Here is a 17,107-nt window from a genome sequence, read left to right as displayed (position 1 = left end):
ATATATATATATATATATATATATATATATATATATATATATATATATATATATATTATATGCTTATGTTTCATTTAATTGGAAGGTGAATTGAGCTACAAGGTGAGGCAGTCGGACCTCCCAAACCAACAAAAAAAAAAGTCTTCTGCTGTGATTCGGAAGTGTTCCAAGCAATCTTGCGTGAATGAAATTTTGCTAGCATTTGTCACATGCTGCGCTTTTGTTTCTCCAAAATTTTTCTATTCTGCTCTTGTCGGATCGTTGACGCTAACCATTAATCTCAAAAGTTCGAACTGTTATAAATATATAATCAATTCACTTAAAGCACATAGATACAATGCCCACGAGTTTCGATTGTGACTCTACCCAACCAGCCTCATGCTACTTTGAACATGACTCGGCCTACCTAGCCTCACGCCATTTCGAATATAACTCGGCTCCACATGACCTCCAGTTACAATACAGGATGCTGGCTCATTTAAGCTAATAGCTCTAACCAAATAACCTACAAAGTGATGATGATTGTTCGTAGCTCTTTTATCTCTAATGCACCACCTTTGGTTTGACTCGTTTTCCAAAGTTCGCTGACTGATCAGATATATTAAAGCAAGTCTTTAAAGTTTATTATTGACTAGATTCAATTAATATATCATCAGCCACGTCACCTCTTACTAACCATCTCTATTGCAAGTGGCAAAGAGTTTATAGTTGATATACACTAGATCTTAAAATTGAAGCCTACTTGCTTCACATTTCAAGCTAAGTCCATTTTGATTGGTGGCAATATTGCTTTTCAAACTAAGTTCATTTCCAAAATTAACATCTATGAAGATTAGGCAATCATAATTAAGAGAGTTAATTCTATGAGTAATGCTTCTATATATATTTTTTTTGGTTGCCGTTCATTCACGCGTATTCAACGGCTCAGATTTAGTTTTTTTTAAAATTGTGATCTGCAATAACAGGTCATTTTGGGAGAGGTACCGGTTACCAGGTACCTCAAAAAAGGATATTTTTTCCTTTTAATACATAAGCAATTTAGTCATTTTACATCTACTATATTTTCAAAATTTTTATTTTTTCTTTATTTTCTTTTTCTCTCTCTATCTTTTCTTTCATAATTTGGCATTTCATATAGAAAAAATTTCAAATGATTTGACAATATGATCATTGAATTTAAACTTTAAATATTATATGAAATTCCTTTAATTTAAATTTCACTTTTAAATTTAAAATTTAATATTATATTCAAATTTATATTTTAAAAATTTAAGTTTCATATAAATANAAGTTCTAATCAAACCATTAATTTATTATGTTATAAATTTTTTTTATAATTAACTCCAGGATTTAAATACGTAATTAATCGTGATTAAATCCTTTAATTAACTAATTGGTTTAAATACGTTAATAATCCGTAATTAAATCCTTAGATGAAATTTACAAAATCACAAAGCGTTTAATACGTAATTAAATTTAATATCTTTAAAATCTTTATCAAAATAAAGATTTATGCTACTTAAATTTAAAATTTTTAATTTATGAATTTTAAATTTTCACTTTAAATTTAATCTCCTTAAAGTATAATGATAAATTTTTGATTTAAAGATGGTTCTAAATTTTATGTCAAATAAGCGTAGTCAAATTTTGCATTACGTATTTTTTGAATCTCTCATTCTAAAGATGTCGATCTAAAGAGATCTCCTTAAAGTATAATGATAAATTTAAAATTTAAGTTACTAAATTTTTGATCTAACTTGGCTAACTAAACTGACTAGTCTGAAACTGGATAAGATAATTCATAGATTAAAATTGGATAGCTTGGCTTTGGCCATTTCTATTATTTATAAAATTTGTCTTACTATTAAATTGACAATCTCGATTATTTATAAAATTTATATTAAAATTTGTATATTTAATTTTTCTAATCTTAATAAACACTCTTTTTTTTATCAATCCTTAAACTTAAGCTTAGAGTGATTGTTAGTGTTTTGAATAAAGGTTTGAGCTGTCTAAAGTTTTTAGGTATAGGTTTAAGTTTTGACTGGTTAAAAGGCTTTAGATTTTGGTTTGGATTTGATCTTCTGATCTTAAGTTTGTTAATAAGAACAAATGGTATAAAGTTTCATAAATATACTTTGAATTTAAAAATTTTATATTTAAACTTATATTATAATTTAAAATTTAAATTTTCACTTTAAATTTAATTTCCTTAAAGTATAATTATAAATTTCAAATTTAAGTTACTAGTATAACAGTTTAGTAAACTTTAAAAAGGATATACTTTACGGTTTAATACTTTCTTTTCTATCTCTCTCTTTTTCTTTTGTTTCTTTTTTATTTTTAAAACTTTTATATCATCTACATTTTACTGATTTAACGAATACATAATTTTCCTTTTTTATAGGAAAAAACTCCATGGACCATTGGCCATGGAGAGGGTTTTACTGGACAATAACGTCTAGTGTTAAAATTTTTTTTGATTTAGACTCGGCAACTTATGCGCACTTACTTGCCGTTGGTTTTTTTTATATATATCTTCGTAATGAGTATCTTAATTGAGAGAATTAATACTAACGGATTAGAAGTATCTACAATTAAAACCTTTACTTGAATCAAACTTTTCGTTATAACGGTGGTTAGTTTTACCTGAATCGAACTTTACACTTCGTTCATCCGAAGTTAAAATTCTAGATCACATATAGTTGATATTTGAGAAACGGTGAACGTTATCTCTACCAATCATTCTCCACTGCACCGACTACTATATAATTAACTTAGATCAGTTATTATTTGAAATTTCTGAACGAAATTATATAGACTAGTCAGTCGCTTGAAACCTTTTGCTCAGTTTGGTTTCCACCACGTAATCTCTATTTTCTCGATGCTTGTTAGTAGTAGTGAAACATCCAATAAACCAATCTCGATAATCGAATTTACTCGGTCGTAGGACATAACATTGACCTCCAGTACACCTCGGCTCAATATAAGCTTTACCGCACTCCGATCCATCCGGCTCAGTACAAGTTTCATCGTACTCCGACCAACCCATCTCAGTGTTAGCTTTGAGCACCCGTAACATAGATACACGAAATTCACTTAACTAATATATAAATATTGTCAAGCTTGAAAACTCTAATTACCAATCGCAGTTGCTAGGCTGTTCTCGTCTTATCTTTTTAAAACCTCTTTGTTTTCGCGTCGTACACTGTTTACGATCGTTTTAAAGTAAGTGCGTTCTAACGAACCTTGTGAAGGCTTAGTGTCGTCTTCTGAAAAAAAAAACAACCAAACCCTCCAGGCTGACGGAGTGGAACATCGAGTTAAGTGGAAGGTTAATTTACTTTGTATTCGTATATATATATATATATATATATATATATATTAAAATAATCCTTTTACCTGCTAAGTATTAAAGTTATATTTTTACCCTCTATTAATTAACGGTTAAGATCTTTTTTTTTTTAAAAAAAAAAAGTACCCAATCATTTCTCTAATTCTATATTTCTTTTACCATGATGGAACCATTCCCACTTTCTTTGAACACTAAAATGCACTAATATTAGGAAGAAAATTCTACAGGAAGTTCCTTTTTGATTGTCATTTATATGAGTAAAGCGTTATCCACCATTTCTGATCATTTTACTAAATCTTTCTTCGGAAAAGGAATTAAAATCAAAAGAACTCAATCTGTTAGGAGGTGGAGAATATAAGAGAAGAGCACGCGATGTCTATAATACAAAACACCCTTTCTGTAGAACGCAACGGAAGTATTCGTTCGTACCTTTTTGCGGAAGCGATTCGCGTTCCAACTCGATGAGCTCGGATCGTCAAGGTTGATTCACGTGACCTTTGATCGTCCTAGACTAAATCTTCTTACGTTCCAAACTCGCGATGGATCGAACTACAAACGAGCACGATCACAAATCCACCGTTCAAGTACCTCTTAGAATAATAGGTTGATGGAGGATGTGGTTTTTCTCTTTCGTTTTCTTATTCTTTTTTCTTTTTCCGCTCTTGTATCTTTTGTTATATGGGATCGCTTGTATATTTATAAGGGATTCCAAAATCCTAATAGTGTTAGAGATAAGACCAAATCGGTTATTTATTGTTATCCTAATATTACTAGGATTTATCTCTAACTAGCTTTCCAATTTGAAAGTGAGATTAATCTCAATTCAATTAGATAACATAATATCCGTCGGATCGAACCCGCTTATGGGCGTACCCGATTTGATTTAACCGAATGCCAACACTTTCCATATTGGTATTTGTGTTGGATATATAAGATTTCATAACTCTAGTATTGGCAGCTTGAGTTAAGTATTTTCAGCCAGTCCTTGGAGCTAAACAAGTTATTACTACTAGTAAGTGAATCATTGCATTCTTATCGAAATAATTGGTCACTGAAAGATGGCGATGAATTTTAGTAAAAGTGTGTTATAATGGCTGCACTCAACCACTCACCATGCATTTGCCAAAAAAAAAAAACCCTAGAAACTATTACCTACAACTTTTCATACACTGCATTTCTAAAATCCAATTATAGAGGCCACAAAACTTTGCTATATGTACGTTGTACAAGAACCAAATGAACTAGTAGAAAGTGCTAAATTTTGGATACTGAAAAATACTACTTTGCACTCCAATTGGGGTGTACAAGTTATATCCCACCCATCTAATGGGTGGAATAATTTCACTAGTGGAATAATTTCACTAGTCTGACTAGTGAAATTATTCCACCCATTGGATGGGTGAAATGTAAGTCACCCATTAAACAGGTGGAACGTAAGAAATACACCCCTATTGGGGTGTATATAAGGGTGTAATGTGGGCTGTGCCACGCGAGCGCAGCTACATTACCCGAGGAAGATTCAGGCCAATGGCTGGCTCGACTAGGAATGCAAACGGATCCGAGTTGGTGGAGCTCCCGTTCCGATTCGTCCTGCATGGGGCAGTAAACAGGAGGAAATAAATGAATTCGGGACAGGAAGCGGGGTAAATTTTATGATCCGAGATAGATTCGGAGTAGAAAACGGGAGAAATTTTGACCCGTGCCGAATCCGCCCAGCCATGATCCGCTCCGAATCCGTCTTGAAAACTTTTTATATTTTAAAAAATATTCCTAAAAAATAATGTATTTATAAAAAAGTTCAAAATATAAATAAATTAGTGCTCTCATTTCTCATGTATTTGAAACTTTTGAATTTTGTTTCGAATTGTGATTGATATTTTTAATTTTTATAATTGATGTTGTTAATTATATATATAATATTATTAAAAATTATTAATTTATATTTTACAAAATATTAATAATATTGTAATTTTATAAAAAATATTAGTTGGCGGGGCGGATTCGGGGCGCCGGCGGGATGCGGGTTACGAGGCGGGGCGGATTATGAGATATAATTTTTAACCCGTCACGAATTCGGGGTGGGAGACGGGGCAGGATTTTGCTAGTCGGGGCGGGAGGCGGGGCGGGGCTCCCGCCCCCAGATCCGCCCAGTTTGCATCCCTAGGCTCGACTCGGTTACAAATTCGGGCCAGGCCGTGCTGGCTCATTTTCTCAAATAAGAAGGCCCGGCCCGGCCCGGCCCCGCCCCTTGGCCCACCCGGCACATGTCGGGCCGGGCCCGCCCAGTAAAAAGATTTTTTTATTTCTTCGCAACCGTCTTTAATTGTATTTTTTTAATAAAATTATTTTTTTACAAAAAAAGACAACTAATTTTTAAATTATAACCTTGACTTATAGTTTTTTATTTACACAATTGTGCCCAACTTTTTTACAACTCTTTTAAAAATTTGATAAAATTTTTAAAAAAACTAAAATACCAACAATAAATTTAAATTTTTTATACCATTAATTTTTAATATCATATAAAATTTAAAATTTAGAGATCAATAATTTTAACTTTTCAATTATATAGATTTTTTAATATAAATTTTTTTAACTTACGTTATTTTGATCTAACAACCAACTTTAATATAAAATTAATATTTTTTTCATAGTTTTTTATTATTTGAAGAGAAATTGATATTCAAAAAAAAATAATTACAAAAAATATATAAATTTTGAATTAATCATATTGCGTAATTACATTAGAGGAAAGTAAAAAAAAATTAAAAAAATCAAAAAATATATTTAAAATAAAATGACATGATTTACATAGCCAACTAGCAAACAAAGAAAAAAAAAATTCAACATAATTTTTCTCTTCATTACATCATTTTTACTTAAAAAAAAAGGCACATAATAAAAAGAGGTATTAAATAGAAAAGGAGAGGAGCAACGAGTAATAGGCGGTAGTAAGGAGATCAGGGAGGTTGCACTCTAGCATGCCACAGGTGTTGGTATATTTTTAGGTAGTTGATTCTGTTTTATCTAAAGATATACGGTGTTGGTGTATTTTTAGGTAGTTGATTCTGTTTTATCTAAAGATATAGACTTATGACATTCTTTGTTTTGTATTCTTAATTCTGTAACTCATCAATCTTTTAAGCAGACTAAAATCTCGAGCCACATCCTCCTTAAGCCGGGTTATATAAGCATTCAGTATTCTTCCACCCACACTAAAAGCAGACTCCGATGCTACTATTGAAACCTGCACGGTTAGCAAATCACGTGCTATGATGGAAAGTACAGGATATGTACTTCCATATGTCTTTCATCGCGCTAAAATATCTAATTTATCTGATTTATCATTGTTGAAAAGATTTAAAAAATCGGATTGCAAGTAAAACTGAAATTAGTTAAAAAAAAGACACTAAAATCAGTTTGTTTTTGTTTTCTTACTAAAGATAAAATTATATTTTTTACTAAAATTGTAACACAGCTACTACTGCTGCTGCTTTGTAATTGTGAAGAATATGGTCGCTTACTACTCGAAGCAGTTGCATAAATACTATACATTTGATATAAAGAACTATTTGCTATTTGAAAAATATTTTTCCTACTAGAATAGTTTGTTGAGCTCATCCTTCAAATACTATACAGTTACATAATTTGCAGATCGTTGGGCCCAAACCTCCAAGTTCTGCCAGTGTCCTTGGACACGGGCCGAGCTATGCTGGGACTACGGGGCCCGAATGGTCGGCCTAGCATGGTCAAGAAAGCCGGGACGGGCGGACCCGGCACAGATGGCCCGGAGTCGTGCCGCCGCCTGGCCTGTTTTGCTCCCCTAGGTGTATATCTATAATTTATAAATTTATAAAACTATATAAAAGCTCAATACTGAGCTGACATGGCATACCCTCCTTATTTTAGGGGAATACGTTAATGCTAATGACTAATGCTAATGAGGATTGGTTATTGAAAGAGACACTGAATTAGCGAATAAGAAAATAAGAAGTTAAGAGGATGTATGAAACTAATGAATTTTAGACTTTATTAAATAAGTTAATACTATTGAGAAACATATTAATCGTGCATTAAATGCAAGGTAACCGGCATGAACATTGCAAAAGGCGCTTTTGGTTTTTTTAAAAAAAGTTTTAAAAAACCTAATTAAAATCCACAACCCTATATGAACAATATAATTTTATTTTTAACACATCAAGAGTGAATTGTGAATATAAAATTCATAATATAAAAAAGAGAAATTCTTTTACAAAATAGCTTTGATCCGTTTTACGTTTGTGGATTCAATTAAATAAAATAATAATAGTGTCAATACCTTCATATGTATACGAATTTATTTTGATCCATCTTTTCATATTCTCATTTAAATTATATATTACAATAGGTTTCACTTTCAAAAGTTTTATTTTGTTATTATGAAGTGTTGCTGCCTTTTCACATTCTTATCCGTTATTTTATAATTAATGTGTTCACATCCTTCTTATTTTTAGTCTCTTTACTATACAATTTTACGATGCCGCCGCTTCGCCTTCCCACCAGTTATCTCACCTTCCCATATGTCGTCTTCTAATTAATGAGTTCCTATGGTTGTCTTTGATTTTGGTATTTCTTCTCTCTCTCTCTCTCTCTCTCTCACTCTCTCTAGATTTGGCACGCTCCTACATGCCCACTTCGTCGTTGCTAGAGCCCCACCCTCCGCCGCCCCGCTGCTACCGAAGGGGCTGTCGTTGCTATTGCCATCGCCAAAAAAGAAGTCGCCAGACCCATCCTTGCCGCCATCAGTGAGGAACCTTTGGTGGGTGGGGCGAGTGCAACGCGCGAGGGCACAGGGTCCGAAGCAATAGGGGTTGGATCGTACGGCGGAGGAAGACGAGGTGGATGAGCCAGCGGCACAGGCGTGATGGTGGTAGAGGTGGAGGACGACAATCTTGGCGCAGGCAGTGCCGTTGATCGAAGTGATGACTGGGTAACAAGAACACTCAGAAGCTTCCAGATACGCATCGCTCTCTACCTAATGTAAAGTTACTAGATTGGTTTTGATGTTTTAGATCTGGTTTGGGGTTTCTTCAATTGCTCCATTGTTTAATTCTCCTCAACTATATGTTTTTGCTTACTGCTAATGCTGCTTTGTTCATTATTACTACTGACTATTGGTTCTTAACTGTTGGTATATTTGTGTACCACCAATTATTGCTAACTGTTTGTTTTTTCTCATTTGTTCATTTTTGTTACTGTTGTTTATTTTTTCTCATTTGTTCATTTTTGTTACTGTCGACTAATTTTCGATTTACTGCTTCTATGAAAATTGATCATCTACTTCTATAGAATCGATCCGCCGCATCGCGTGGGTACCTTCGCTAGTATAGCATTACTCTGGAAATTTAGTTTTGGCTAAATTGCACTTTTGGTACTCAAACTATAAGGCACACGACACTTTAATCCTCGAACCTTAGTTTTATTGTAGGTTCTCGCTCAAACATTTTATATTATTGTAATTAAGTTTCACAGTATTATTTTTTGGCTTAATGATGATCTCTCGTCATATGACAGGAATATAATATCTTAGTTACTTTTACGTAATCAATCATAGTACTACTACATCATTGCTGCATCAGCTACAAATCACCATTCAATCAAATGAATTTTACTTTGGAATTTGATTGTAACAATTTAAAAAATTTAAACCAAAATTTTAACAAATTTAAATTTAAGAGCAAAAATATCACATTGCTCATAGTTTGAGGATCAACAGTGCAATTTAGCCTTTAGTTTTTAAGCACAGTATTTCTTTAGTTTTCAAGATTATCTGCTTTTAGCACACAAGCTCTTTAGATGCTGTTTTTTTTTTAAATTTTTTTCAATTGAAATTAAAGTCTCTAGGTATTTAGATATTGTTGATCATATATGTTAAAATTAATTTAAATTTTAAGATAAATATAAAGTTACAATTAGCTTGCATGCCTGCACTATGTGATATATAGAGGAACGCCTGCCACATCATAATGTGACTAGTTAAGCACTCACACAATACTGTTAACTAGTGTAGTAACCCGCGCGATGCGGTGGATAAATAATAGAAGCACTACAACAAAACTATGTTTTAGCGGCGATTATTTTTTAAATTAGTGGCAATTATAATTACCGCTAAAATATTTTGTGGCAATTTTAACAATTGCCGCTATTGGCAGGGTCGCTAAAAGTTTTAGCGGCATTTATTCCGGCGGTTGGTAAAAATCTAAATAAATGCCGCTAAATATTATACAATAACGACTATTATAAATGCCGCTAAATAGTATGCAATAACAACTATTATAAATGCCGCTAAATAATATACAATAACAACTATTATAAATGCCGCTACAATTAATTATAATTGCCGCAAAAAACATACTAAATGATTGATTAATAAAGCTTATAGCGGCAATTAAATTAATATTAAAATACTTGATTAACAACTAAATACTACAATGAATTGAAATATTAAAAAATATTAGTAACCAAAAAGCATTAATAATTTGTATAACAAATAGTCTCAACTCTCAAATTACAATCTCAGAATTCAAATTAAATTTCAAACATAAGTTCTAACAAAAAATACTTGTTCAAAATGTAGCAAAAAAATAACAAACACCGCATGTCTTGCTTCCCACTTCAATTTCCGCAGCTCCAGCTGATCTGGATCAACCAAAAAGAAGTCATAAAATTAGTATATGAAATTACCAAATAAAAATCATCATATCAAATTTCTATTTTAATCACTTTATCTCTATTTCCTTTACACATACTCTACTCTTTCTTCTCCTATCTACAATTGAAGTTTCCAATTAAATAACTAGTTAATAATTACTTCAATTGTACAACAACCTTATGCTAGTTACCTAGAATTTTGTGGATATCTAAAAGAATGTATATTTTGCACTCTAAATAGACGCAGAAAAATTTCATGAGAATTCGACCACAATAAAAGGATTATGCAATAATAGCTTGTACCTGTCGCAAGGATTAATTCTATGATGGGTATGAGAATGAGGGTTTAACGAAGAGTTCGCCAGTCGAAGGATCGAAGGAGGCCTCTATTTCGGTGTAGCATGAAGCTACATTGACCACCACTGGCTTGCTGATAAGCTGTACCCCTTGTTTCCGGTGTCTATTAACTGATACCAACCACATTGGAGCATGAAAAAGGTTTAGAACAGATTAAAAAAGTTAACACACGATCAAATCTTGGTCTGTAAGAATACTAAATAAGATGCAATTTACCAAGATCAAAATGCTCCACATTGATTGATTTTGTAGTTATTGATGCTAACCTGGTCCGGTTGATATAGAAATGGAATTTCTTTCATCGATTAGCCAATCAATCCAAAGAGCAAAGCCATGGCATGTTCCTGGAGTAGAAAATTCAATCTGCTTGACAATAATGTGAAAAAGAAAAAGAAAAACTCAGATTCGTTAAACATACAAGGAAAAAGTTATTAGTCAGACAGCTTTATTGAATTTACAAGTTTGTTAATTCATAATGGTTTTCCTTGATGGAGCTGAAAGGGTAGCTGTAAGGACTGAGATTTTTGCAGTGTAGCTAAACTCTCAGTTGACGATGTTTTTGTGTATAATTTAATTACAAAAGCACTCGTCAAGTTTCGGGCGAAAACGAGTTAAAACGGAAATTCTACGCGATTTCCAAGTTTCACTTAAAGTGAATAGTAACTCGATTTTCCGGAGAAGCCGCGGTGAGAAGTTGGCTTCTGGCTCGTACCGGACTCTGTTCATAGCAGTCCAATAGCTCGTTTCGACCGGGTCAGCTGTTCTGGAACCAATGGCGCTGACGGATTTTGAGTTTGACGCACGGATTTCGAGAAAATCAAAAAATATATGTTTTATATGTATTTTTGTGTGTTTCTTTCGATTGGAACGAAAGGTTGGATTTTGTCGTGAATCCGTGGTCGATCGAGACGAAACGAAATCGTAGCTTTGTTGTCTCCGTCGTGCTGATCGCACTGGTGCGATCCGTTCGCAAATCTGACGGACGGATCTGCGGAGATCACGTGTTGATCAAGGAGAGGTCGGTGTTAGCAAAACGGTATTTTCGCGAAAGTCGCGATATTTTATGTACCGTTTCGCGTGGGATCGCACGTGGAGGGGTGTTCGGGCGTTTTACACGCACTGTGAAGGACTCAGTAATAAATACTGAGGTTTGGTGGACTTATTTGCAAAGTTGCACCTTGGTATTTATAGCTCCTAGGGTTTTGTTCCCCTAACCCTAACCCTAGCCAGCCCCCAGCTACCCTAGTCGCCCCTGCTACCTTCACCTTGCTCGCCCGCCCTAACCGCGCACCCCCGGCCGCCGCCGGCTGAGCCCCGGCCGCCGCCGAGCCACCACCCATCTTTCTTTCCATCCCTCTCTCTATTTCCCTCGGGTTAGAGCCTGGCCGAGGCTGCAGTGCCTCTGGGTCCGTAGCCGGCGTCGTCCCGACCTCGTCGGAGTCTCCCCCGCCGGCCACCGCCGCCCCGAGTCGCCCGGAGCGCCGCCGCGGCCGCTCCAGCCGCCTGCAGCTTCCCAGACCGAGCCAGGCCGAGGCAAGCTTGCAGCCCTTCCCTCGCGCCGCCGCCGCTCGGGGCCGCACCCAAGATATCCCTCCGACCTCCTGCAACCCTCCTCCGCCGTCCCCGACCGGCCCCGGCCGCCGCCGTGGCCGCCATTGCCTGTGGAACCCGTGCCCTAGCCGTGCGGGCTCGGTTTGTTCCACAGCTGCCGCCGCCGCTTCCAGTCGCCAACTGAGGTGAGCACCTCACTCTTCACCTCCCCCGCACCCGTTCCTGGCCGCCGCGCACGCCNTGTGTGAAGGCCCGGGGCTGCGTCTCCTGCAGACCCTCCCCCTGGACTTCACCGTGCTCCGGCAACGCATCCCCGCCGACCGCCGCCGTCGCCTGTGCCGCCGCAGCCGCTCCAGCCGCAGCCACCAGCGCGCCGCCGCCGCCTGGAAACTCTCCCGCCGCCGTCCACGGAGCCCCGGCACCCTTTCCCGCCGGTCGTCGCCGCCCCAGCATGCCGCCGCCGCCGCCTCGGCCGGCTGCAGCCGCCCAGCCGAGCCAAGGCCGAGAGCTGTGTGCGGCCTCTCCTCTCCGCCGCCGCTACCGTGGACCACCCGCGCCGCATTCCCGGATCCCCAGCATCCCTCCCCACCGGTCCCCGCCGCCGCTGCGGGCCGCCGCCGCCGTCTCGGCCAGCCGTGGCCGCCCCAGACCCGCTCGGTCCGAGGCAAGCCCGCGGCTCCTTCCCCGCGCCGCCGCCTCTCGAGGCCGCACTCCAGACTTTCCCCTGACCTCCTGCAACCCTCCTCCGCCGTCCCAGAGCTCCTCGGCAGCCGCCGTGGCCGCCATTGCCCGTGGAACCCGAGCCGGAGCTCGTGCGGGCTGAGCTTGCTTCCCCGACGCCGCCGCCGCACCCTGCCGTCAACCGAGGTGAGCACGGTACTCCTCACCTCCCCCGCACCCGTCCCTGGCCGCCGCGCACTCCGCCGTGCCGCCGGAAGCCGGCCGGAGCAAGGTTGCTCCGGCCAAGCCCGAAATAGGGCTTATTTGAGTGGGTTTCTTGCTCTGGGCTTCCCGAGCTTCCCCGATCTCTACGGAAGGGAGCACGATGATCCTGGAAAGTTTCTGATCATCGTGCTCACCTTAGTTCCTGTCGGGGAGACTCCGTTCCGCTGTTTTGGCGATGTCGCTCCGTTTCAGCCTTTTTGGCTGCTGTTTTGGGCTTGCGCACGCATATCCGGCGATCCGAGGCTGTCCTGATGCCTCCGGAGGTGAGCACGGTGATCGTTGGTCAGTGCTGATCACAATGCTCACCTTCCCGTGGATCAGAAGTGTCCGGTTAGTTCTGTTCGGCGCGATCTTCCCTGACTGCGCGCTATTCGCTGAACCTTCGGGTTGCTCCCGCGCTTCCCACAGCGAGCCGCTGTGCTCCGGATCATGAGCACGGACTCTGGTACGTCGAGACCTATCAGTACGTGTCTCTGTGGACCTTGGGAATCCTCGGTTTACGTGAACGAGCCGCTTGATCGCTCAAATTACATAAAATGATGATATTTTATGTAATTAGAGGGTCTTTTATGCATTTGTGCTTTGCGTGGCTACTGTGGGCAGTGTGTGGGAGTTTGTATTGACCGCTGGACTGATTGTCCATGGTCCGTTAGCTTTCGCGGAAATCGGTAGGTCGATTTCGGTGCGTTTTTCGGCGAAATTCGCCGAAAGAACGCGGTTTCGGTTCGAATTCTTTCCGACGGTGTTTGGTTGCTTCGTGTTTTGTCGCTGAGCCTTGTTGGCTGGTCACCATCATCATTTTGTGGGTTCGATGATGATAGGTGAGCGACGGAGGGTTCCGGTGTCGAAATAGACACTTCCGGGAACCCGGATTCGTACGATTATCCGGCGATGATCATGAACGTAGTAAAGAAAAATGTAGTGTAAACGAGGTTTATTTGTAATGTAAGAAAAGAAAGAAACGAAATATGTAGTTGTAGAATTTAGTAGTTAAAGTTGGACCGGGTGCGCTGCATGTCTGGGCGGTGTTTATGTTTCAAGGAGACAGGTGAGCCTGTCTCAGAGGAAACATAAACGTGCCGCATGGTTGCTATGTTGTCCTAGTGTTGGTGTTGGATGTAAATGGTTAGTTGTTGGTTCCGTACTATACGTTAAGGTATGTCGATTGTTAGGAATCTTACTACGTACGGAGATTCGTGAGGAATTCGCGACCTACTACGTTACGTGTTATGTTGTTTGTAGGATAAATTTTCACGAGGGGTGTGCCTTCGAAAACAAAAATTTGAGATTAGTAAGTAAGTATTTTTGGTAAGCTTTTGGAAAAATTTTGACAAAGGGTGTGCCTTTGAGATAAAACTTTTGGCTGATGGAGCTCCCCATCTTTAGGTGCTACGTATTGATGTTCTTTTGGTTTAGAGGTGTCTTGGTTTTGGTGTCTAGCTTTTGAGGTTAGAGTACATATTTTCTTTGGTCGTGGTGTCAAGTGTATGTAAGTTCGTATGTATTCTAGTCGATTGACTTGGTATATTTGATAGTATCCTAGTAGATTAGTACGTATTGCCTTTAGTGTTGTAAGTTTGTAGATTGACTTGGTAAATAAATTTACTGATGATTTCCGCCCTTTCTTTATGTTGGTCCCACCGCTAGCGATATGGTCTGATCGATCTAGCAGGAGAGCAGCTCGGGTTTTAGGTTGAGGAGCAGATACAGTGGAAAAAAAAAAAAAAAAGAAAAAAAAAGAGGGCACGTTTTCCGCAACTCTGTTTTAAAAAGGCTTTTAAAATCGGCCCCGGGGCGTGACAGTAGCGGGGATCATTATGATTGAACTTTTAATTAAGAGAACTATTCGAACAACTCAGAGCTCAATTATTATGATTGAACTTTTAATTAAGAGAGAAGGTTTCACAGCATCAACTCGGAAGATTTCAAAAAGAGAACAGCATCAACTCGGAAGATTTAAAAAAGAGAACTATTCGAACAACTCAGAGCTTGATTATTATGATTGAACTTTACGAATACTGTCATAAAATATAGACAAGATATACTGAAAATGAGAAAGAGCAAGTGCAGAGGAAGTTCTATTAAGACCAATGTGATCTACATATTCAACAGTTAAGACTTATAATAAGCTTACTTCATGGGCAGTGAAAAAAATAATTCTCCAAATTAACACTCTACTAGTAAATGATCAGCTTAGTTCTTGTAGCAGCTCTCCCTAGTGGGGAAGATCAACAAAAAAAAAAAAGCATTTAAACCTAGCATATCACCATGGATAATCACTTTACAAATTACAAAGATCGTGTAAATTTATTCATTTAAAAGATGATCTTCCTAAAAGTGGGGTCAGAAACTTGCCATGATAGTAAAATTAGGTGGGAAGAAGTGGCTTTCTCTCATCTGGTACCACACGATGGCTAGCCTGAATTTTGAGAACAGAAAAAAAAACTTCATTAATTTTTTTCATCAAAAAGCTTCTGCTATGAATCCTCACTTCCTCAGCAGTAGAAAGATACTTACATCTTCACCAGCACCAGCTGTCATATTAATGAAGGATGCTTCTTTTGACCTGTAAAATATAAGCATTCTTAAATATTATGCAGCTTCATAACAAAGACATTGGATAAAATGAATACTGATACTCATGTGTAAAGTATAAACCCATGAACGTCGACAGACTACCACGAAGCATCCAACATAACCAACTCAAAGAACATATACAAAACCTCGATATGAAAGAGATGCCAAGGACCACATAATTTTCAACAATAGAATCAATAATAAGACAACAAACCCGAGATCCTGGGCACCCATCATCTCAATTTTACTATCTGGCGTGTCTTCTTTGACTTTAGCAAGTGGCGAAAAGAACTGACAAGAAAAGCATCATCATGAATACAATCAGGCGAAAAAGGACAAAAAGATCAAGGTCATTGGCATTAAAGTGCAGTAGTCCTTTCCTGGTGCATCGATATAAATACTATCGATATCCCAAAGACAAAATTTATGGTTAGAGTATGACCAAACAATGCAGCAGATGCTATGCCGGTAAAGATTGTAGCAACTGTTGATGAATACTTCTTCAGTATTGTGTTTGCATATTAAATTCTTATCGTAGGTCACAATCCCAGGGGAACAATAAAATTTCTTTGAATAAATCAAGACATTTAACTCACAAACTGTAGTAACTAGTTTTACCTGCATACTTGAATAAAAAATAAAAAAATATTGAAGAGGATGAAGAAAGGAATTTGAAAAATAAAAATTCAAGTGTCTTTTATTTTTTGGGTAGGAAAATGTATGAATTGAACTAACCAATATAACCATTGAAATTGATAATTGCCTAGAATCACCATTTAAAGAAAAAATCTACAAAGGTCGTACGAAGATGGAGATGATAATGTTGCGAGCATGATAACGATGGTGATGAAAATCTCATAGAAGTTTGCATGATTTTGCACCCTTTTGAGCATAAAATGGTTAGAACTGCCACATCAATTATGAAATCAAAACTAACCTCTCCTCTTTTAATTTTGCATGTTAGGAATTGTTTGAGGGAGAAGAAAGAACTTATATTAAAGAGGAAAAACTCAGTAACATATAAATTAAAAGCACATTGATTATATGTCATTGAATAGAGAGAAGGGGAGGGGAAAAGCCATGAGTAAAAATTAATTCAAAAAAAAGATTAGTGAGGGTGGAGGAAAACTTGCCACGTGGCAAAATCATTGAGGATTCATATAGATTAATAGATATAAAATATTTTAATTATAAAATTTAAATAGAATTTTTTTTTATAAAAGTTTATTAGCTTGATTTTTAATTAAATTAATTTAAGTAAAAATTAGTAATAAATAAATTAATTTAAATAAAAATAATTTAATTTTAATATATATGTGACATAAATTTTTTACACGAGATTGCTAGTAATTAACTAATTAATAACTATAAATGTATAGTAAATGGGTGATAGTGTAAGTATTAAATAATCAAGCCAATTACAACACAAATAAGTATTTTATAACATCCCATTTGATTCCGGTATAACATTTAGAGAAATGATTCAGTACTTTTTTTAAAAAAAATAAAAAAGATTGATTAATAGAGGGTAAAAATATAATTTTAATATTTAGCAGGTAAAAGAATTATTTTTTTCAAAGTTAGTTTGGTAATTAAATAATACAACATTTAAAGAAACTTTTAATTGAGGTC

At 37.2% G+C, this 17,107-nt stretch overlaps 2 long non-coding RNA genes across 2 annotated transcripts; both read right to left on the bottom strand.

Moving 5' to 3' along the window:
* LOC109726228 lies at positions 9,870-16,116 on the bottom strand. The gene is made up of 4 exons (XR_002220456.1): positions 16,094-16,116; positions 10,669-10,765; positions 10,349-10,512; positions 9,870-10,033 (listed from the first exon to the last, which is right to left on the bottom strand). It is a non-coding gene; the product is annotated as an uncharacterized LOC109726228 (long non-coding RNA).
* On the bottom strand, positions 15,123-15,772 carry LOC109726229. Its single transcript, XR_002220458.1, has 3 exons — positions 15,690-15,772; positions 15,416-15,464; positions 15,123-15,317 (listed from the first exon to the last, which is right to left on the bottom strand). It is a non-coding gene; the product is annotated as an uncharacterized LOC109726229 (long non-coding RNA).

This window comes from Ananas comosus, linkage group 21, assembly GCF_001540865.1.
Source record: "Ananas comosus cultivar F153 linkage group 21, ASM154086v1, whole genome shotgun sequence".
Taxonomy (NCBI): domain Eukaryota; kingdom Viridiplantae; phylum Streptophyta; class Magnoliopsida; order Poales; family Bromeliaceae; genus Ananas; species Ananas comosus.
Note: the sequence above shows the minus strand (reverse complement) of the source record. Positions and strands in the feature narration are given on the sequence as shown.